The sequence below is a fragment of the Anabrus simplex genome, chromosome 2 (genome assembly GCF_040414725.1).
Source record: "Anabrus simplex isolate iqAnaSimp1 chromosome 2, ASM4041472v1, whole genome shotgun sequence".
Lineage (NCBI taxonomy): Eukaryota > Metazoa > Arthropoda > Insecta > Orthoptera > Tettigoniidae > Anabrus > Anabrus simplex.
This window is the reverse complement of record NC_090266.1, coordinates 443,343,013-443,367,634: the sequence shown is the minus strand read 5'-3', so window position 1 is coordinate 443,367,634 and position 24,622 is coordinate 443,343,013.

The following is a 24,622-nucleotide window of genomic DNA, read 5'->3' as shown; positions in this document are numbered from 1 at the left end:
GCTCCATATATGATTCCGCTTAGCATTTATGTCAGGAAGTATACAGCTAGAAATAAAAGGTGCGATTATCTATTTGAAACCATTTATGGATATGCACTGTCCAAAGGTTGAATTATATTCAAGGCAAAATATCTCCTATAATATAACAGTGAAGGTGAATATAATTCCGTTCATCGCTCTTTCCAATAACCCTTTATGTTGTCTGTGCAGAAACCACGACATTCACCCGCCCTGGGATTCGAGGGTGCATCATTTAATCAAGGAGGCGCTTCCTCAAGCGTCTACTCCCAAAGGATCCCCTTGACTTCCGCTGATTCAGTGTTGACTTGGCTAATTGGACGGTGAATTCCCACTTTGAGAACTTCTAACTATTCTCCAGTGATTTCTTCGTTTCGAGAACTTAATCAATACAGTCCTTTGTTTATTTCCCCAATTTCAGCAAAATTCAATTGTATGCTGATTTTCTTCCAGTGATAATCTACCTCCTGATTTATTGTCAGAGGATAAATTGGAAACTTATATATAGAAATCCCTGGATCCTAGAGTTATTCGAAGCAAGCAATAGATATCAAAAGTGAAATAGGATTTCCGTCCGTTAAAGACAACGTGTTTGAACTACGGGCGATAAAATGTTCTGTTTTTAAATGAATTTAAAATTTTAAATTACCGCAACTAATTAATGTTTTCATTATATTTTTTGATAGTTGCTTTACGTCGCACCGACACAGATAGGTCTTATGGCGACGATGGGATATGAAAGGGCTAGGAGTGGGAGGGAAGCGGCCGTGGCCTTAATTAAGGTACAGCCCCAGCATTTGCCTGGTGTGAAAATGGGAAACGACGGAAAACCATTTTCAGGGCTGCCGACAGTGGGGTTCGAACCTACTATCTCCCGAATACTGGATACTGGCCGCACTTAAGCGACTGTAGCTATCGAGCTCGGTGTTTTCATTATTTAAAGGATATCATTATTTTATAATTATTTCGTTAATATGAATATGATCACTTATATTAATAAGTAATATGCGCTAAATTTTCCTTAAGGCTGAGGGAAGAAATTCTGCTACGGGTTAGCGGGGTTAAAATTTCATTTAATACAGGAGATTCAGGTGAATAAATTCACTTAAATGAATGAGTATTTCTACTTTAAATTTATTTTCGCAAATATCTTAGTGCCATTAACCGATAAAGGTATTGTACATTGATAACCATATCACTCAGTATTATTCCGTACCAGTTGACACATGCTCTAATGTTAATCGTATCATTCCGTTCTATTATAATTTCTTAAGATGAAGTCTGAGAATAGTAACGATCACGTAGTTCAATTATATCCATATTATTCTTTCCAATGAGACCAAACACGGTAATGTTCATAAACAACTGTTAATTTTCGAAATTTGCCGTCTTACTTTTTCTGAATTCAGACCATTTTCATATGTGAATGTAATATGTCAATTTATCAGCTTTTAGACCTCTGAATCTCCTTCGCACATCATTAGGTTTCAGTGTTATTAATCCCAATCCTAATCGTATATCTGAAAACCGTAATTTATTTAACACCCTCCCTTGTCAAGAGTATTTAACTGAAACCCACGGAGTGTCATATTATATTTCATATGTTATTTTTTAAAATCAAACGGTATTTCAACAATCTGGATATGAGCACATCATTTCTATTTCGAGTATATGCTGCGTGACTTCTTCGACATTGTCATGTCAAAATAAGTGTTCTGTCAGCAAAATTAGTTTGTGTTACTTTCCTGTGAGCAACGATGTGGGTGCGCGACGTGAGGAGAACGAATGTTTCAGCTACTGTAATTCACTTGCCTTATCCTTAAAAATTACTTACTTATGAATCAATTAGCAAATATTAGCGAAGGTTGCCAAAAATGTCTTTTATACCACTAATATACGGAAAATATAGACATTATAACTTCAAGATTTTATATGCACGCGTTATATAATGGCACGGAAATCGTGTGAGATCAATTGATCCAGATATCGTCGGCTTACTTCTAAAACCTCGTATGTTACAATGTTCTTCCTACCCATTATATTCCTTAAGACTAGTCACGCCTCCCAGCCACATATTTATATGCAATCCATCCGAACATTTTTCGTAGTGTTCATTTTCCTATGCTGGCGTGTAAAGGAACCTGGACCTTACCATACAGTATTGTAGGGATGTTGTTTTCATGGCGAATGTAAGCACTCCTACAGTTTAATGTATTTAAGGTTCATTTTTCTTTACACACTCCCATAGGAAAATGAACACAACGAAAATTGTTCTGATGGACTGTACATCCGTATGTGGCTGGGAGGCGTGACCACTCTTAAGGAAGAAAATGGATAGGAAGTGCATTGGGAGATACTAGGTTTTAGAAGTAAGCCATCGATGTTTTAAGTAATTTTGTTTGTAATTTCTTAGTAATGGTAGATATTCTAAGTAACCAGTCATTCAATACCATGGAACATAAAATTACAGTCAGTGACTAAAATAAACTTTTCAATGTTTAGAAGAATAAATTGGAAATTATCCTAGTTTTTTCATTGCCTGGTAGGAAATTTCAAATTGAAGAAGGTAGACATTTTTAAATTCATACGATATAGGTATCCCCACAGTGACTGCATATCGACACTAATCGAATCAATATATAAAATTGAGGATACTTTAGAGTTCATTTGTGGTATGTATTATGTTTTGTATACAGGAATAATTTCTTAGAGTGGAAGCCATTTCCTTGCAGATTCAACTGAGTTAATTTATAAATGCTAGGTTTTTAAGTTAGTCGGAACTAATTTGTAAATAAAATCTAGAAAATTTCTGAAAAAGAAAACATACATTAATTGATTGTACATGAAAAATAAACAACTTAATGAAAATGGAATGACACGTTTCGTTCTTGAAAGAACACAACCAGATTCTAACATGTCACAAAATATATTATTATGATTATTATTATTATGATGATTATTCTTCTTCTTCCTTCGTTATGCCCATTCATAGAGCGCGTTTGAACTTGATAGTTGGTTTGATGGTTTGTGCCTTCTTATCCTCCCAAAATCTCTTCATGAATGCACTGTGTTGCATCTTGCGTTCTGTCGACCACTTCCTACCAGTTGTCTTTTTTGGTTTCTCCCTAAATTTATGATTAGCTACTTTGGTTCTAAAAGCTCCACGATTTTCCATGATGTCGTCTGTAATATTTATTTCTTGGAGGTCCGCCTTAGTTTCTTCTAGCCATTTCATTTTGACCTTCTTTGAGTTGATTACTTTGAATAATCTTTTAGTTAGTCTGTCGCTGTTCATTCTGTAGATATGGCCATAGAAATTAAGGCGCCTTTTCCGTACAGCATCAGTAAACCTGTCGGTGAAGGAGTAGAGGTCCGCTGTTTTCCTCTTAATCCACATTCCATTTTCTCTCGTAGGACCATAAATTTTCCTGAGAATTTTCCGCTCCTGCTTTTCAATTTCTGTAATTTTAGAGTGACCACCTAAGCATATGGTTTCAGAGGCATATAAAGCTTCGGGCAATACAACTGTCTTGTAGTGTCGTAATTTTGCATTACGCGATGTGACTCTTTTGTTGTAGTAATTCCACGTCAGTCTGTATGCCTTATGTAGTTTGGTGTTTCTTTCTACATTGGCACTACTGTCTAATCCTGATGGTAGTATAATTTCTCCAAGGTATTTGAAGGAGGGCACCTGTGAAATTGTGCCGTTTTCCATCTCTAGCGGAGTTCTTTTGCTATTTTGACGTAGATTTTCCATGATGATGATGATTATTATTATTATTATTATTATTATTATTATTATTATTATTATTTATATTATTATTATTATTATTATTATTATTATTATTATTATTATTATTATTATTATTATTATTATGTCCGACTTGTTGGCTGAACGGTCAGCGTACTGGCCTTTGTTTCAGAGGGTCCCGGGTTCGAGTCCCGGCCGGGTCGGGGATTTTAACCGTCATTGGTTAATTCCAATGGCCCGGGGGCTGGGTGTTTGCGCTGTCCCCAACATCCCTGCAACTCACACACCACACATAACTCTTTCTTCCACCACAATTACAAGCAGGTACCTACAGATAGCAGATGCCGCCCACCCTCATCGTAGGGCCTGCCTTACAACGGCTGCACTCGGCTAGAAATAGCCACACGAAATTATAATTTTATTATTATTATTATTATTATTATTATTATTATTATTATTATTATTATTATTATTTTATTATTACCATTATTATTATTAATGTAGCATTGTAGTAGTTTAAAATTGTTTTGTATTATTCAAAGGATGTTAGTTTATACATATATATATATATATATATATATAAATGTAGCCAATAAAAGCTAGCTAAAACAGAGATTAGTAGGGAGCTATGAAACAGATTCTTAAAAAAATGCTTAAAACAGGCCTCTATCCCACAAAAAAATTCTAAACCGCTGATCAGTGGGTAGCTTTGCGATGAAACTCGATGAATATCTAAAACGACATTATAGACCAGCTTCAATGCATATCTGTAAGCAGTTTCATGATGGAACTATAAAGTGCTTAAAACGGACATGTAGCACCTAAAAAATGGCTTAAATGATCAACAGTAGGTAGCTTTGAGATACATTGTCAAAAGTACTTACAACACACCTATAACCCATAATAAGTGTCTTGAGCAATCAGTATGTAGCTTAGCGATAATACTGTAAAAATGTCTAAAACGATAGTGTAGGCCAGCTTCAATGCTGATCAGTAAGTTGACTTCCGATAAAACTAGAAAGTTCTTAAAAAGGACTTGTGACACATAAATAGTGCCTAAATAGCTGTTCAATAAATTGTCTTACAGTAAACTCAATTGCCCAAAATGGCACTGGAGGCCAGAGAAAGTGTCAAAAACGCTGATCAGCAATAAAACTGTGCTACTTCCTACCAGTGTGTTCGACGCGCAGCTTCAGCCTCCGACATCACTGTTAAGCAATGAAAATGAAATGTCGTATGGCTTTTAGTGCCGGGAGTGTCCGAGGACATGTTCGGCTCGCCAAGTGCAGGTCTTTTGATTTGACGCCCATAGGCGACCTGCGCGTCGTGATGAGGATGAAATGATGATGAAGACAACACATACACCTAGACCCCATGCCAGCGAAATTAACCAATGATGGTTAAAATTCCCGAGCCTGCCGGGAATCGAACCCGGGACCCCTGTGACCAAAGGCCAGCACGCCAACCATTTAGCCATGGAGCCGGACACTGTTAAGCAATTAAAACGTATTAAGAAATGGCGTGTTTATTTATTGCAGTTCTCACGAAATACTAAACAGTTTTACACTGAAACAAGTCGGTCAATTTAATACTGTTCACAGAGTTGTCTTTCTTGTTGGGAGTTGGCCTTGTGGTACGGTAACCGACACATCTACTCAATTTTAAACATTTTTTTTAAATTACATATTATACCAGTATATCAATACCCAATTATCATTCAGTCACTTGAAATGTCAGAACTTCCAAAAGTTCCTCAGTTCCCAAACATCCAACCGACCAACAATGCAGTTTTACACTTCAAGACCACTCCCCGTATCGCAAGTAAAAAGTTCGGCACTTTTTACACTTAACGCTTCCCTTTACACTTTTACGACACATTCCACCAATTCTCAAACATCCACCCCTTCAGATACAAATTCCGAAAATATTTCCAAAAATCCCAAATCCAAAAATCACTAAACACACGTCAAATGCGGTAAAATTTGTAAAAAAATCCACACACCCAACCCATCAAACGCCAAAAATTACAAACGCTGCTCATTGCTTATTGCTGTACCCTGTACATTTCACGTGCTCATTTACCTCCCCTCTTTTTATACTACACTATTTGACTACACTGAGTTCCAAAAAGGAATATTCGGCAGCGATTGCTAGATGATGCTATAGAGGACGTTTAATTAGGAATATTATTATGCAAAATACAGTGAACAACACTGTATTTCGAGATATCGTCGTTGCCGGAACTAAACCTCCTATGTGATAATATTTTTGGAGATATACTGACCCGTAGCACATACATTATGAAGAGCGAGAATGCCTTGGCGGTATTCACACAATATCGCACCTTAGATGACAGAACCTTATCGGCCAAACTTCTAAGATAAATTATTTCACATAGGAGGTTTTGTCCCTGCAGCGACGAAATACTCTCTACCATCTTCAGTCCGGAGGATGTATGGATCACCAAACAGCATGACTAAATGTTGTGATGTTACAGGGAAACCACAAAAGCCGCTGTCGGTACCATGAAAGTAGTACGAGGCATGATGAGCAGAGAGGTAGTTTGCCATTGCTTTCCTCACCACGAATAAGTACGTGCTGAATATGGGGATAGGTTACCGTTAGATAGGTGTAATTCTTTACTCAACATCACTGCTACAGTGAATTTTAAGACACCGTGTACGAAATGTGTACGGAGGAGAAGAACATAACGATGGCTTACTTCTAAAACCTCGTATCTCCCAATGCACTTCCTATCCATTTTATTCCTTAAGACTGGTCACGCCCTCCAGCCACATACGGATGTACTGTCCATCAGAACAATTTTCGTTGTGTTCATTTTTCTATGGTTATATGTAAAGGAAACTGAACCTTAAATAAGTCAAATGCAGGAGTGCTTAAATTCGCCATGAAAACAACATCCCTACAATACTGTATGGTAAAGTCCATTTTCCTTTACACGTTTGCGCAGGAAAACGGACACTACGAACAGGGTTCTGATGGATTGCGTATAAATATGTGGCTGGGAGGCGTGACCAGTGTTAAGGAATATAATGGGTAGGTATAACATTGTAACATACGAGGTTTTAGAAGTAAGCCGACGATAATATAGTTTACAAAACCTCATTACATTTTTAACAGTTCAGATGGACAGAAGATTGTCTTAAATCATCTTGTTAATGACTGAATAAAGTGCTACAAGTACATCATCCCTGCATTTTTTTCCAATCAGAAGAGTACAGATCACCTTCTTATCTTCCTTCTGCCACTTTTCCCACAACATGGTAAATGACGAGTGCAAACGTGCAACGCATGTGGACTTGCCCCTGTTTTACGGATGGATGCTCATACCCATATGAGGGTGACGTATCTGAGTGCGTTTAAACCTTATACCTACCAAGCAAAGTCAGTCTAGGAAGGACTGGACATGATAACACAATCCTTTGCTGTGATAGCTATATGGAGTTATGATGTGGGCGAGCCCGGTATTATAATGTGAAATATATCTGCAATTTTAAGGAAAATATGGGATACTGCGTTACACCAAATTGTCAAAATATGTCAACTAGCGGATTAGTGCGTTTAGCTTTCCACTGATAAGGAATGGTGAGCTCATTGGGTATAGTACAAGATTGCAAGCGACATAAATGGCAACCTACGTATAATTCCGTCTAGTGCGACGTTAGTAAGTTATTACATTGACATTATTCCTGACGAATCATATGTATATGAAAGAATTTTTTAATTATGGGTTCCATTTTGTATTTTCTTCTGACTTCAATTTTGATGAATCGCAGTTTGAACAGAAAAGGATAGATGGACGGAAACACTCAAGCGGAGTTCCGTCCCAAAGAAATGTTCCTAATCCACTCATTCCTTCAACGTTTTAGGAAAACCTCCAAAAGAAAGACTTTTCTTTCGAATAGGAAGCAACAAAGGTAATAAGAAGTGTATAATGATATTATTGGTGTTTTCTTGTTTCACATTATCTACCCAACGGAGATGATTTAGGAAACATTTCGGTAAGGAGCCTAGCCAAGTAATTGGAAGAAATGAGGGACTCAGCTAAGGGCCCCGAGGTGGCCATTTCACTCTTCCAAGTTAAGAGTCCCTGGGGCCCCATTTAGGCACCTCTTACGATATAAGGGTATACCATGGGTGTTCGTATACCACCCCCAACCACAGGGCGTAAGGAATATGAAAGCCTAGGCAAACAGGTTCGCAGTTATCTACCACAAGTGTTATAGGTATAAAAGTGGCACATATGATTAGAATGATACGCGTAGCCTAAGTCTTCTTCTTAGTTATTATTACACTGACTGACAGAGCAAATGCAACACCAAGGAGGAGTGGTTCGAAAGGGATGAAAGTTGGGGAAAAAACAGAGTCGGCACGGAAGAATAATTGATGTTTATTTCAAACCGATATGCAGGTTACACAATGCGCACGACAGCGACTCAGTAGGATGTAGGACCACCGCGAGCGGCGATGCACGCAGAAACACGTCGAGGTACAGAGTCAATAAGAGTGCGGATGGTGTCCTGAGGGATGGTTCTCCATTCTCTGTCAACCATTTGCCACAGTTGGTCGTCCGTACGAGGCTGGGGCAGAGTTTGCAAACGGCGTCCAATGAGATCCCACACGTGTTCGATTGGTGAGAGATCCGGATAGTACGCTGGCCACGGAAGCATCTGTACACCTCGTAGAGCCTGTTGGGAGCTGCGAGCAGTGTGTGGGCGGGCATTATCCTGCTGAAACAGGGCATTGGGCAGCCCCTGAAGGTACGGGAGCGCCACCGGCCGCAGCACATGCTGCACGTAGCGGTGGGCATTTAACGTGCCTTGAATACGCACTAGAGGTGACGTGGAATCATACGCAATAGCGCCCCAAACCATGATGCCGCGTTGTCTACCGGTAGGGCGCTCCACAGTTACTGCCGGATTTGACCCTTCTCCACGCCGACGCCACACTCGTCTGCGGTGACTATCACTGACAGAACAGAAGCGTGACTCATCGGAGAACACGACGTTCCGCCATTCCCTCATCCAAGTCGCTCTAGCCCGGCACCATGCCAGGCGTGCACGTCTATGCTGTGGAGTCAATGGTAGTCTTCTGAGCGGACGCCGGGAGTGCAGGCCTCCTTCAACCAATCGACGGGAAATTGTTCTGGTCGATATTGGAACAGCCAGGGTGTCTTGCACATGCTGAAGAATGGCGGTTGACGTGGCGTGCGGGGCTGCCACCGCTTGGCGGCGGATGCGCCGTGCGCCGATCCTCGCGTGCTGACGTCACTCGGGCTGCGCCTGGACCCCTCGCACGTGCCACATGTCCCTGCGCCAACCATCTTCGCCACAGGCGCTGCACCGTGGACACATCCCTATGGGTATCGGCTGCGATTTGACGAAGCGACCAACCTGCCCTTCTCAGCCCGATCACCATACCCCTCGTAAAGTCGTCTGTCTGCTGGAAATGCCTCCGTTGACGGCAGCCTGGCATTCTTAGCTATACACGTGTCCTGTGGCACACGACAACACGTTCTACAATGACTGTCGGCTGAGAAATCACGGTACGAAGTGGGCCATTCGCCAACGCCGTGTCCCATTTATCGTTGGCTACGTGCGCAGCACAGCGGCGCATTTCACATCATGAGCATACCTCAGTGACGTCAGTCTACCCTGCAATTGGCATAAAGTTCTGACCACTCCTTCTTGGTGTTGCATTTGCTCTGTCAGTCAGTGTATTATTATCATTATTATTATTATTATTATTATTATTATTATTACTATTATTATTATGATCATTCTTCTTATTATTAATAATAATATTATTACCTTGAATTTTCTTCGTGCCAAAAGCCAAGTAAAGCTGTGGCCGTAATCACCAGTCTTGAAACAATATTGACATAAACATAATACAGGCGACTGCTTTACACTATTTTGAGAAGGCGGTAGAATATATTCACGGTATCCCTTGATTTTCAATAAGAGGAGACTGAAGGAGGTCCCATGGACTTCATTGCACGAACTCTTCTTCTTTTCTGACCCCAGCTGTATTAGATCATTCGAGGTCTAGGGAATCCTTCATGTTCACGAGCCTCGTTGTCTTTGTCTAGCATTGGACGATACCGTCGTTCTTCGAAGTGTCGGATCTTTTCCATTTTGCCCTCTAATCGGTTTTAATAGCATTTGGTGTCCAGTTGTAGTTCCTCTTATGAATATAATCACCGCAACCACCACCATCATCACCACGACCACCACCACCTTGTACTATTTAGAACCAGTTACAGTTTCATAGAACATCACTCTTGATGTATATGTGGAGAGTATTTCGTTGTTGCCGGGCAAAACCTCCTATGTGATAATATTTCTGGTCACATACTGTCCCGCAGCGCACACATTATGAAGAGCTAGAATGCCTTGACAACATTCACACAATATTGCACCTTCGATGACAGAACATTACCGGCCAAAGTTCTGAGCTAAAAAGTTTCACATAGGAGGTTTGTTCCCGGCAGCGACCATTTTTGCCTAAGAACCCAAAGTAATCACCTCATGAATGGATAACAACTATCAGCAAACATAATTTAATGCACTTAACTCAAGAGACATTCAATGTTTGTCAACCTGCCGAAGTAAACGTTTTTTTTTTACAATTCTTGCTACGTCGCACCGACACAGATATGTCTTATGGCAACGATGGTATATGAAAGGCTTAGGAGTGGGATGGAAAGGGCCGTGGCCTTAATTAAGGCACAGCATTTGCCTGGTGTGAAAATGGAAAACAACGGAGGAACATCTTCAGAGCTGTCAACAGCGGGGCTTGAACGCACCATAGCCCGGATGCAAGCTCACAGCTGCGCGCACTAACCGCACGGCCAACTCGCCCGGTAAGTAAGTTTTTATAACTGCAGTACCGGTAAGTAATCTCTTAATGAATAAAATGTATGGAAGTGAAAGAGCATACATGAGCACTTCTGCTGATTTTTGTATCGCAAGAAATGAAAGCAAAATTATGTAACTACAGTCCTGTTCAAATAACTGTGACAGTAAAGTGATATACAGTTATATATACAGGAACAATCCTTAACTCTCAAACTTTTCACCTTTAGAAAGAAAGCATACATCAGGAAGGAATAGATACATGCGATTTTGAAATGGCAAACGGGTAAAACAAATGAAGCCCACTGCATTTATTGTCAGCATTATGACAAATCCATTCAAGCAAACAACTGTGCACGTTTGACTCGAAGAACGATAGGACTTCATACGTAGTGTATATCGTCGGCTTACTTCTAAAACCTCGTATGTTACAATGTTCTTCCTACCCATTATATCCCTTAACACTGGTCACGCCTCCCAGCCACATATTTATACGCAATCCATCAGAACCCTTTTCGTAGTGTCCATTTTCCTGTGCAAACGTGTAAAGGAAAATGGAATTTACCATACAGTATGGCGAATTTAAGCACTCCTACAGTTTGACTTATTTAAGGTTCATTTTCCTTTACATATTACCATCGGAAAATGAACACAACGAAAATTGTTCTGATGGACAGTACATCCGTATGTGGCTGGTAGGCGTGACCGGTCTTAAAGAATAAAATGGATAGGAAGTGCATTGGGAGATACGAGGTTTTAGAAGTAAGCCATCGATATGAAACAACACATAGTAATCTGTACAGCAAAGTGCAGACATGTTCCACCACATCCGCTGCAGCAAGCAAGAATGACTCACCTCTACCGTACTCAGGTATGCATTAAAGAAGGAGGTTGTCATTTTGAACATTTACTTTATTAATCGAATGGCCATACACAAGCCCATTGCAACTTTGTCAGTAATATCGTATTATACTGCAAATAGATCTTCTAAGAGTTACTTAGAAATGAAAACAACCGAGCACTTACAACATGAGAACTTATCAAGAATTAGATTTGTCTTCAACAACTCGACTCAAACGAGCATTTAACAACGAAATAAAAGTGATTCAATAACGGACTCGAAACTCCGACTAACGAGCACCTCTTACCTTCTGTAATTTTGAACACGCTCGGCTACCACAAGCTGCCGTTTGCCAGCGTTTTATCAACACTACTTCTAGTAATTTAGCCATCATATTCTCTGTACATGAACCTTCTGTGATACATTTTTTCATGATTCTTTACAATCATTCGGTATTTTATCGTTAATGCTCGTTTCGTTGACGCAAATTAACGAATTATAGAAAGCTCCGTAACACCAGACATCGCTGTGAGTAGCCAAAGTCAATGTTTGTAGCTTAGGTTATAATCTGTGGGTTTGCATAAAACTGAGTGAATCAATTTTCTGAACTGCTTACAGAATAGAACATTTTTAGTGTCAGTCATTTCATTAAATCACCCTATCGTTATGTTTTATTGTAATATTCAACAAAATATTATTGTCTTGTTTCTGAATACCAATAGGATTTGATTTTCTGTTCTTCGCGAGGAAATCTTTAATTTGAGGCGTCTAGTATCAAAACCGGCCAAGTCACTCAAGGCATATTTTTCAATATGGACGAAAAACCTGTAGAGACAAAGCAATGATGGTCAGAAAAGATGTTTTTTCACAGTTATATCCTTAATGGTTTAATATTTAAGTTCCGCTGTTTTGAGAAATCTAACTCATAATTAACCCATCTTTTTTGTTAATTTAAGTTCTGACTTGGCCGTTTTTGTTGCAATTTTGTACAATTTCACAAAGTATCAAAGCAAATCTTTCAGTTCACCACTCGGAACAATATCCACGTTACAGCACACAATAATGACAAAATACGAGCACACCGGAAATAGGACTGCTTTGGCGCCAATGACGGTAAGAAACCCGCGAATACGTAAATCAGTGTTGCAAACGAACAAAAAACAAAATATTATGACTTCAAAGAATATACATTACAAGGAACGATTTTGCCTACTGTTATTATCACATTGTTGCTTAATGTAACAACACAAGAATCCAGACAATAATGCTGCATTATAAAGATTGTCGCTCGTTCCTTGACTTGGCCGGTTTTGAATTCACTGGCTGCACGACTTGGCCGATTCTGTTGCAAGACCGAGAATTCAGTGCTCTATAACATGAAGACATGGACGATTTTAAAACATATTCTTGTTTCACCTGATAGTGCTATACTTCTACTTCAAATTGATAACCTTAACTAATTTTCGTAAATTTTGTGACTTGGCCGGTTTTGATACTAAACGCCTCATTTCCTTTTTTTCTAGTACTTAGGAAGAAAGGAAGTGGAAAGCTTCTTGGTTAAGGTAAGTTATCTTCTATAGTATTGGTATGAGAGTATGAACAATACCAAGTAAATCCAGGCTTAGAGCAATAAAAAGGTTTTATACAGTACATCCTTGATTGCATCCTCTTCATATATCACTGGTCTTCACATGTGCTCAACGTCTTGTTCATTATACTTTCAATCTCGCAAATTCCTGAATTTGATGAAATAATGAACATAATTTGAAAAATAGCACTTCGATTGAGTCTTCGTGCTGGAATGAATTGAGAGAGCGGAAGAGTGAGAGGAAGGTTTCCAAGTGGTCAACGTGTGCAGCTGGGAGTTACTACTATTTCTGTCCCTCTATTCCTTTGTGAGCTATTGCAACACTGGTGCCTGTCGCCTGGAAATTGCTATATTAAGGCCGCCATCGAACGCTTGACACACATCACTCACGCCATATCGTTCGCGCCCCGGTGATTCTACCCGTTTGTGTGTTAAGCAGTCCTTTCTGCTTACAAATATCAATGATAAAATTAAATAAATTTATGTCCCGGACGTATTCACAAAAAATAAAAATCCTGAATAATTAGTATAGATTCAACTCCCTCTGGAGAGAGTTACGGAATATGTTTTATAAATGATCCATTATAAAAAGTGACAGGATGTCAAGAATAGTGATATTCACCGTTACGAAAATAGTCGACCATTCCACACCAGGCTGATGAGGTCCACCGAGCAAGTTGGATGTGTCGTTATGGTCACCAAGCTGTAAGCTTGCATTTGGAAGATGGCGGGTGCGAATCCCACCGACGGTATCACTGAAGGTATTTTTCTGTAATCTGCCATTTTCACACCAGTCAACTTAATAAAGTCCACGGCCGCTACTTTACCAATCCTAGCCCTTTCTCATCCCTCCGTCGCCGAAAACTTTGCATGTGTTAGCGCAAAGTTAAATCACCAACAACAAACCAAATAAACAGTTGATGTTCAGTTCTTTAGCACACAACTCCACAAATAGGATATAGCTTAAACTAAAATTAAAGAAAAACATTAGGGACGAATGTACCCTTCCTGTTCGCTCGTTCCGTCTACTTCCTTCATACATCGTCGCTTCACCGGTAAAAGGTTGTAATCCACAAAGCTCTTCCTATCGATTATCCTCCTTAAGACTGGTCACACCTCCCAGCCACATATGGTTATGCAGTCCATCAGAACAAATTTTGTTGTGTTCATTTTCCTATGCCCGTGTGTAAAGGAAAATTAACCTTACTGTACCGCACTATACGAATGTATGCTTGCATTACGCATTTACGCACTCCTATTGTATAATGCATGTTAGGTTCATTTTCGGTTACTCGTCGGCATAGGAAAACGAACACAACGGATATTGTTCTGATGGGCTGCATATCCATATGTGGCTGGGAGGCGTGACCAGTCTTAAGGAGAATAATCGATAGGAAGAGCTTTGTGGATTACAACCTTTAACCGGTGAAGCGACGATATGTTACATACATACAGTCACATACAATGACCCAAACAAACACTGAGCGAGTTGGCTAAGTGATTTAGGTCACACAACAGTCAGTTTGAATGTGGGATACCTTGGGTTCAAACCCCACCATCAGCAGCCCTGAAGATGGTTTTCTGTGATTTCCATTTGAATTCTACGCAAATTCCCAGGCTGCGTCTTAATTAATGCTACGATGGCTTCCTTCCACGTCCCAGCCCTGTTCTATCCTATCGTCGTCATATGACCTGTCTGTATTTGTGCGACGTAAAACACAGAGCAAATAAAGAAATGTATACGCATACTGTACTGTACATATTTATTATAGACAGTTCTAACTTTCAGTGTTCTCTACGCAATTCTCTGTGCATGAACTAAGCCCCTCCACAATCCTCCATTGGCAGCTAGTTCTGAGGTGTAATGTTATCCTGCCGAGTGAGTTAGCCACGCGGTTCACATCACGTAGCTTGCTTTCGGGAGACAGAGGGTACGAATTCAACTGTCAGTTGCCCAGAAAATCGTTTTTCGTAGTTTCAAATTTCAAATCTCGTATATGTTGGGGATAGTGGTGTAGGGGTAGCGTGCCTGCCTCTTACCTGGAGGACCCGGGTTTGATTCCCGGCCGGATCAGGGATTGTTACCTGGACCTGAGGGCTGGTTCTAGGTCCACTAAGCCTACGTGAATAGAATAGATGATGATGATGATGATCCTTGTTGTTTAAAGGGGTCTAACATCGAATGTCTTCGGCCCCTGATTAGAACTGAGGAGCCATCTGACGGTGAGATAGCAGCCCGGCCTAGAAAGCCAAGAATGACAGCTGAGAGGATTCGTCGTGCTGACCACACGACACCTCGTAATCTGCAGGCCTTCGGGCTGTGCAGCAGTCGCTTGGTAGGCCAAGGCCCTTCAAGGGCTGTAGTGCCATGGGTTTTGGAGGAGATATGTTGGTGATGAACCGTAATTAAGGCCACGGCCACTTCCTTTCCAGACTCAGCCCTTGCAGTCCCACCGTCACCAAAGGAGGTAAATGATTTGGTGCGCCCCTAAAACGCTTGAAGGTAATCATCGAGATCTACATTGAAATTATTAAAATTTGTGTGTAATTGTCGTCGCCTGGGAGTCGCTCTGATTTTATCGTTTTCCAGGGCCGACTTCTTTTTCTTTGTCATCAGTATATTCTCTTCCATTAGCCTCCCATGTACCCTAATATCAAGGTGGGTTCATAGAGATAGCACCATCCATCCAATTGAATGCTAACTGAGCAATTACTGCATATTTTTGTGAGCATTCCAACGCCAATGTTCCCACGTATTTTCACACCAACAATTCTCGAGTCCTCCATGTCTTTTACTTCCAGCTTATGAATTACAAATAAATAACCAAACTAGATCCCACTCACGAACAGCAAGATTGACCTCAAAACAGATCGATGTTAAAATGGTTATAAAAACTTCAACGTGTGGAAATTACACAGAAGTACTTGGATATAATTAGCGAAAGGCTCAGATGAATAGACAGTTTTCTTCTACCAATTTTCACACACCCATGGGATCTAGGATGCGAATTGTGTCGCATATGCGGATTTGGCTCGGTTTTAGGGTGGAATGTCATTCCTGACGCCAACCCCGCGTGGAGGGATGTATTAACTACTGGGTGTTCCTTCACTGGTTGGCAAATAATAATTTAGTGTGGCTATTTCTAGCCGTGTGCAGCCCTTGTGAGGCAGACCCTCCGATGAGGGTGGGAGGCATCTGACATGTGTAGGTATCTGCCTGTTATTGTGGTGGAGAATAGTGTTATGTGTGGTGTGTGTTGCAGGGATGTTGGGGACAGCACAATCACCCAGCTCCCGAGCCATTGGAATTAACTAATGAAGGTTAAAATCCCGACCCGGCCGGGAATCGAACCCGGGACCCTCTGAAACGAAGACCAGTATGCTGACCAATCAGCCAACAAGTCGGAAAGTGGTTGGTAGTGTGATGCGTTGTATGAATACGAAGTGGAAGGTGGAGGGATATATATAAATACTATATTCCCGAGCCGTAGCAATTAACCATAGACAGATGAAATCTCCGGTCCGACCGGGAAACCAACCCTGAGCCCTCTGATCGGAAGGCTAGTGCGCTAATCACATAGCCAATGAATAGACAGTAAACATTTCTGATAATTATAAAATAAAAAGGATACCCGTGATACAATAGCCCAGCCATCCAAGACGAAGGCAGCTGCCCTGCCAGAAAGCATGCAGATTCTGGAGTGTCGCGTAGTCAAGGTAACTCCAAACTGAGCCTTATTTCCAGAATTTCATTACCAAATAAGCAACCTCTCGATTTCGATAGCTAATAATTTGGAGCTAAGAGAACCCCTAGGGCAGAACTGAAATATTCCTTCAAGCCGGGGAAAGAACCAGTGGCCTCACGGTAAAAGTCAGGCGCACTACATGTTTGAAATGATGATGCCTGATAGTAATTATATTATTAATAATAATAATAATAATAATAATAATAATAATAATAATAATAATATACATATATCATACATATATCATACATATCATCGCTTCACCGGTAAAACGTTGTATTCCACAAAGCTCTTCCTATCGATTATTCTCCTTAAGACTGGTCACGCCTCCCAGCCACGTATGGATGTGCAGCCCATCAGAACAATGTCCGTTGTGTTCGTTTTCTTATGCCGCCGCGTAACCGAAAATGAACCTAACATGCATTATACAGTAGGAGTGCGTAAATACGTAATGCAAGCATACGTTCGTATAGTACGGTACAGTAAGGTTAATTTTCCTTTACAAGTGGGCATAGGAAAATGAACACAACAACATTTGTTCTGATGGACTGCATAACCATATGTGACTGGGAAGCGTGACCAGTCTTAAGGAGAATAATCGATAGGAAGAGCTTTGTGGATTACAATATTTTACCGGTGAAGCGACGATATTCATTACATATTTTTATGCCTTTGAGCGTTCAGTCTGCAAGCATCTGTGAATTCACTAATTGCTGCCACAATCCTTTATTTGAAACTAATTGTGTGGCCTCATTTAGTTCTATACCTTTTATATTTAAATCATTAGAAGCTGAGTTTAACCATCGACATCTTGTCTTTCTATACGCCTACTTCTATTACTTTCCTTGACCATGACCATTATTCTCTTGGATAACCTATCTTCCTCCATTCTCCTAACATGATCCCACCACCGAAGCCGGTTTATGCGTTAAGTTTCATAAATCGTGTTAATGTCTACATTAGCTTTTATATCCTAATTCCGATCGCCCTTCTGCCATTGTACCCACTTGTTTGTAGCAGCGATCTTTATCGCCGCTGTCATTTCTGTTACCTCTAATAATAATAATAATAATAATAATAATAATAATAATAATAATAATAATAATAATAATAATAATAATAATAATAATAATCTCTACATTGAAAGAGTTTACTAAAATAGGTTTGGCTAATCCGTCTGCCCGTTCTACTATACCGATGTCCGACTCGTTGGCTGAACGGTCAGCGTACTGGCCTTCGGTTCAGAGGGTCCCGGTTCGATTCCCGGCCGGGTCGGGGATTTTAACCTTAATTGGTTAATTCCAATGGCACGGGGGCTGGGTGTATGTGTTGTCTTCATCATCATTTCAATCTCATCACGACGCGCAGGCCACTTACGGGTGTTAAATAGAAAGTCCTGCACCTGGCGAGCTGAACCCGTCCTAGGATATCCCGACACTAAAAAGCCATACGACATTTCATTTACTACACCGATTTGCTTCATTATTGTTTTGTTCTCTCCGGAATTACCTGCGGTGATTCGTAAGATTGATAGGTCTCTAAGATTAGCCAACTTTGAGTAATCCTAAAATCAAGTCATTAAATGAACACTCCAATCATTGAAGGCGTTGGCCGCAACACATTCTGTACTTAGCAGCTTGCTAAGCGACTAACACTTTCATTAATATTCTGATATTTGTGATCTTCATCCTTAGTCATGTCATTGCATGCAGCCACGTATGATTACTACCTGTCAAGCCAGAGAGTATACAGTTCTTCTGATCACGGAATAATACTATTCCCTGATTGATTTTCTAACCTTTCCCAAATATATTCAGCAGATGGCAGAGTGTTCCTAATAACTTGCATTCTGCTAAGAGAAGAAAATGGCTACAGCACAGACCCCATCATGACATACGCCTTAGAAATTATCTGGGAATACTTATTGAAGGATAATCTAGCTACATTAGAAAGAGTGAAACCGTTCTCTGCCTGGCATAAAACCTCCCTTCGAGACTAACCTATGAGCTCAAAAGATAACCGTTCTTAGAACAACTGCCATTAAAAATACCATCGCCTTCTACGACACAATACCAAGCTTTACATCAAGAACTGCAGGATAAGGAAGGGATGAATTATGTCTGCGAACAGCGGCATACGATAACCCGTTTCTTATTACATATTCATAAAACCATCGAAAGGGCAGTCAAAACAATATCACTACGACAGGCATATTAAGAAGTGCTACCTGACTTACTTATAACGAATATTACGGAGCAGCACGGGTCCTCTGGTAATAATAATAATAATAATAATAATAATAATAATAATAATAATAATAATAAATGAAATGGCGTGACCTCAGCTGTCGAATGCAAGAATTTTAATTTGACGCCGTCTGGCTGCTTGCTTCTATCTTATGAGTAAGGTATCGAGAGAACACCCAGATTTCACTCCCGTAAAGCAAAGTTGGTCTAAACCGGTGGAAGCACAGTTTCGTCCACGAGCTGACTTCTATTATACAGAATACTGTTGAACGCAACTGCGAGCTCACCGCATTAACTTTACTGCACCTTGATTCAATCTCACTATAATTCCAACCTGGGAGAGTACAAATCCTAAATACTAGAAATGATCCCTGTTTTAGTTGTGTATTTCCAACCCGACATTCGATTCACTTAGGTTTCATTCATGCTGAAATCACTTTTGTCTTCTATAGGCTTTTTCATATCATACTCATTACCCCTACTTTCGAACTCTAAGATAATAGACTGGAGGCTTTAAGCACAGTTTGCCATTAAGACCAAGACGTCAGCATATGTCAAACCGCTTACTATATTTCCACCGAATTGAGTCCCTCCCTGGCACTTTATACCCTTCAGTAAATCATCAATGTAACCTATAAACATTAAAGGTGAAAGATTAGTCTCGTCTATCGCCTGAAAGTACCTTGAACCAAGAATTCACTCTGCCATCAATTCTTACTGTAGCCCAATTGCCTTTGATTTATTTCCATAATCTTCCTTTAATCCCATAATCCTCCAGTACGGCTAACAACTTTTTCCTAGGTATTCTGTCATACCGTCGGTGAATCAACAATACCTCATATCAATGGCCTAGACTGAATACCTCGTATCTCACGAAGTTCTTCTTATCCATTATTTCCCTTAAGACTGGTCACGCCTTCCAGCCACATTTGGGTATGCAGTCCATCAGAACAATGTCCGTTGGGTTTATTTTCCTATGCTAACTCGTAAAGGAAAATGAACTTTATAAAAATTATACTGTAGGAGTTAGTAAATACGTCACGCAAACATACTTGCCTATAGTACGGTACGGTAAGGTTCATTTTCCTTCACACATCGGCATAGGAAAAAGGAACACAACGAACATTGTTCTGATGGACTGAATATCCATGTGTGGCTGGGAGGCGTAACCAGTCTTAAGGGAAATAACTGATAGGAATAACTTTGTGAGATACGAGGTATTCAATCTAGGCCATCGATATGTCATAATGCTCTTCTAATCCATTATGTTCCTTAAGACTCGTTACGCTTCCCAGCTATGTAAGGACATGCGGTCCATAACTTAAGAACAACGTTCGTTGTGTTCATTTTCCTATGCGATAGCGCAAAAGAAAGTTAATCCTAAATAGAGTACACTGTACGAGTGCGTAAATACGTCAATTTTAAACATTCAGCCCAACAATACTATACGGTCCAATTTAAGAACTAATTCCACTTGTTTGTGATGCTTTGTGACAATGAAGTTTACTTACTATCCTACACAAATCCTCAAGCGTAATTTCAGTAACATCATTGTCGTCCTTGCTGTTAACTCTGTTGTTAGCGACTTCCACAGGGAGACTTCCTAATATATTAAGGAGATTTTAAAAATAATCATTCCACCTGTCAAGTGATTTCCTAGGATAAACTATGAGTTCACCTGATTTATCCAAAACGCTATTCATTTCCTCCCCCCTCCCTTTTCCAAGTACTTCATTACTGTCCGGAAAGTTTTCCCTGCTGCTTGACCAAGCCTCTCCAGATTACTGCCAAAATCTTCCCACGACTTTTCTTGGATTCTGCAAATATTTGATCAGCTCTATACCATCTACGTACAATTCCCTTCATCAGTATTTTTTTCGAATCAGGCCTAATACGTCTCCTTCTTACTTTTAAATGCTCACTTCATCAATCCACCAAGGTGATCGACTTTTTTCACCTTTGCGCATAGTTTTTCGTAGGCATCCCCTTGTTGTATCTATCACAGAATCCCTGTACGTCACCCATTTTATTCCTATATCCCGAAACTTCATACTCTCTATTTTGAGAACTTTCCCCTAATCATGTTGCTTGAGCCATCAGTCCATAGAATTTTTTGATGCAGCTCTTCAAGCCACCCTCGTCTGTGCTAACCTTTCCACTTGTACGCAACAACTACATTCGACATTTGCTCTAATTTTTTGTCATATTCATACCATGGACAACCCCTGCCGTTCTTACCGTCTGCACATCCCTTAAAAACTGAAAAATTTCTGGGAGTCTTAAGGAGTGTCCTATCATCCTCTATCATTTTCTTGCCAAATTTAGCCAAATCAATCTCCTCTCACCAGTTAAATTCAGTGTCTCATCATTCGTGATTCGATCTACCCACCTCACCCTTAGCATTCTTCTGTAACACAACATTTAAAACATTTCTTTTCCCCTTCTTTCTGAACTGGTTATGTCCATGTTTCACATTCGTACAGTGCCACACTCCAGACGAAAGTCCTCAATAACGTCACTCCAATTCGTATACCGATGTTCGAAGTGAGCATATTTCTTTTCTTAAGAAAGGCCTTCCTTACTTGTGCTAATCTGCAAATTATTTCCTCCTTACTTCTGCCATCGTTAGTTATTTTACTGCCCAAGATACAATATTCATATACTGTACAGTATTTCATTTCCCAATCTTATATCTCCTGCATCACATGATTCCGTTCGACAGCACTCCATTAATTTCGTTCTGGACTTAGTAATTTTCATCTTGTACTCCATTCCAGGGGGTCTGTCCATACCATTCAGAAATTTCTCCAGATCTTCTCTAGATTCGGACTCACTAATCATAACCATGAAATTCTAATTTCACCATCCTGGCGGTTTCTACACTTATTCGTCCGCAGAAGGATTTCACTTCCTCTATGCTTGGCCTAAAGATATATAGTTCGTTACAGATCAGATAGTGGTCTAAATTATCGAAAAGTCTCCGGAATACCCACACATTTCGAACAGATTACCTGAATTCAAAATCATTTATGGTACAGTCTATTACGGACTTGGTGCCCGTACCCTATCAGGTGTTGTGGTGCATAGCCTAATGCGTGAAGAATGTACCAGTAACAGTTAATCATATACTAGCATAGAAATTCAGTGAACACTTCCCCATCCTTGTTATTTTCCACATCTCCCCCATATTTACCCATAATCTTGTCATATCCTTCAGTTCTAGTTTCAATACTCCCATTAAAATCGAACAATAGCACTATAACATTATAGCTGCTGACCCTTATTACGATGTCACTCAGTACTTCAAAAAGCTTGTCGACTTCATCCTCAGATGGTGTAATGACTGAACTGTTCTCGTCCTGATTACTTCCACTGCTAAATCTACGAGCATAATTTTCTCGATTTCCTGCCTAACACACTTATCGATGGCTTTCTTTAAAAACCTCGTAAGTCCGAATACTCTTCCTATCCATTATATTCCTTAAGACTGATCACGCCTCCCAGTCTCATATTTTTATGCAGTCCAAAAGATTAATTTTCGTTATGGTCATTTTCCTCTGCCAGTTTTTAAAAGAAAATGAACCTTAAATACATTATACTGTAGGAGTGTATAAATTCGCCGTTCAATCAACATCCCTACAATACGGTACGGTAAGGTCTAGTTTCCTTTAGACATTAGGAAAGGAAAATGAACACAACGAAAATTATTCTGATGGACTGCATACAAATATATGACCGGGAGGCGTGACCAGTCTTAAGGAATATAATGGCTAGGAAGAACATTTGGACATACGAGGTTTTAAAAGAAAGCCATCGTTATGTTGGGTTCAATAGTATTGTCTATGAACAATTTTGCGCTACACTCTGACCTTCCCTTATTAATGCCTGTTAAGGCCACTTTATAAACTCATATCTCTTCCTCGTTAGCTCCATTTATTCGAATATCATTGACTCCTAACACATCCACATTCATTCTCTTGCTGATTTATTAAGTTCTACATTCATTCTTTCTTACTTTCTATCAGTAGACCCCTTTATTATTGATAGTTCCCCACCGAATTCCATTTCGTTGGACAAGTTGTTTCCAAGGAGACCGTCGCTTGTCAAATGGAAGTGGGACTCAGTTACTCCCATAGGACCGAGACTTACTTAAAATATTCCGAGCTGGGTAAATTCTGTGAAGCAGGATTCTATCCTAGTTATACATAGTTTCAGCGAGAATCTAGCGGATCGGGGACGAACGACAGATTGTATATTCCTAGCCGCATGAGATGCCTAGTCTTATTTCAAAGCAACTGGTCCCGCTCTCTGAACCTCTTACTTGGCTACTGAGCCGTTAACCATGGTTCACAAACCAGGACGTTACCAAAATAACCCACACCACGAATATAATTATTAATAATAATATTAGTAATAATAATAATAATAATAATAATAATAATAATAATACCGGGCGTGTTAGCCATGCGGTTAGGGGCGCGCGGCAATGAGCTTGCATCCGGGAGATAGTGGGTTCGAATCCCACTGTCGGCAGCCTTGAAAATGGTTTCCCATTTTCACACCGGTCTGTACCTCAATTCAGTCCACGGCCGCTTCCTTAAATTTCCTAGGCCTTTCCTATCCCATCGTCGCCAAAAGACCTATCTGTGTCAGTGACACTACCAATAATAATAATAATAGTAATAATAATAATAATAACAATAATAATAATAATAATAACAATGCTTTTTTAGTTTTCCAAGTTTAGTTTTCAAAGTTGCATTAACTCAAGTTTTTTGGTAACGACGTGGTTCAGACGGGCTTGGACTGGAAGGAAGCGGTCGTTACTTTAATTCAGCTGTAACCCAGCACTTGAGTGGCATGACAAGCGGAAAATGCGGAAAAGACATCCTGAGGGCTGCTGACGGTGTGATTCGAGCAAACCAACAAAAATAATTGCAATGATTTCTATCTGTTTTATTTTTGGAACAAAATCCACAGCAAATGACATTGCAGGCGAACACATCAAGCTTTGGTGGGATAAATTATTACGTTATAAATGCTAATGTGCAGCTGCAAATGTCACACATTTCAACCACTACTTAGTAATAGGGGAATAAATTATTTGAAGGCAGAACCCACAAGTTGTACCTATGAATAATATTATTTGCTTTACGCCCAAATAACTACATTTTTACGGTTCTCGGAGACGCCGAAGTGCCGGGATTTAGTCCCACAGGAAATTTATTACGTGTCAGTAAATCTATCGATACGAGGCTGATGTATTTGAGCACCTTAGCATACCACCGGACTGAGCCAGGATCGAACAAGCCAAGTTGGTGTAAGAAGGCCAGCGCCTCAACCGTCTGAGCCACTGAGCCCGGCTTGTACTTTACGATATACTTCCCTTCTTAAGATCCATACCGATGGCTTTCTTTTAAAACCTCGTATGTCCAAATGTTCTTCCTAACCATTATATTCCTTAAGACTGGTCACGCCTTCCGGTCATATATTTGTATGCTGTCCATCAGAATAATTTTCGTAGTGTTCATTTTCCTTTGACGATGTCTAAAGG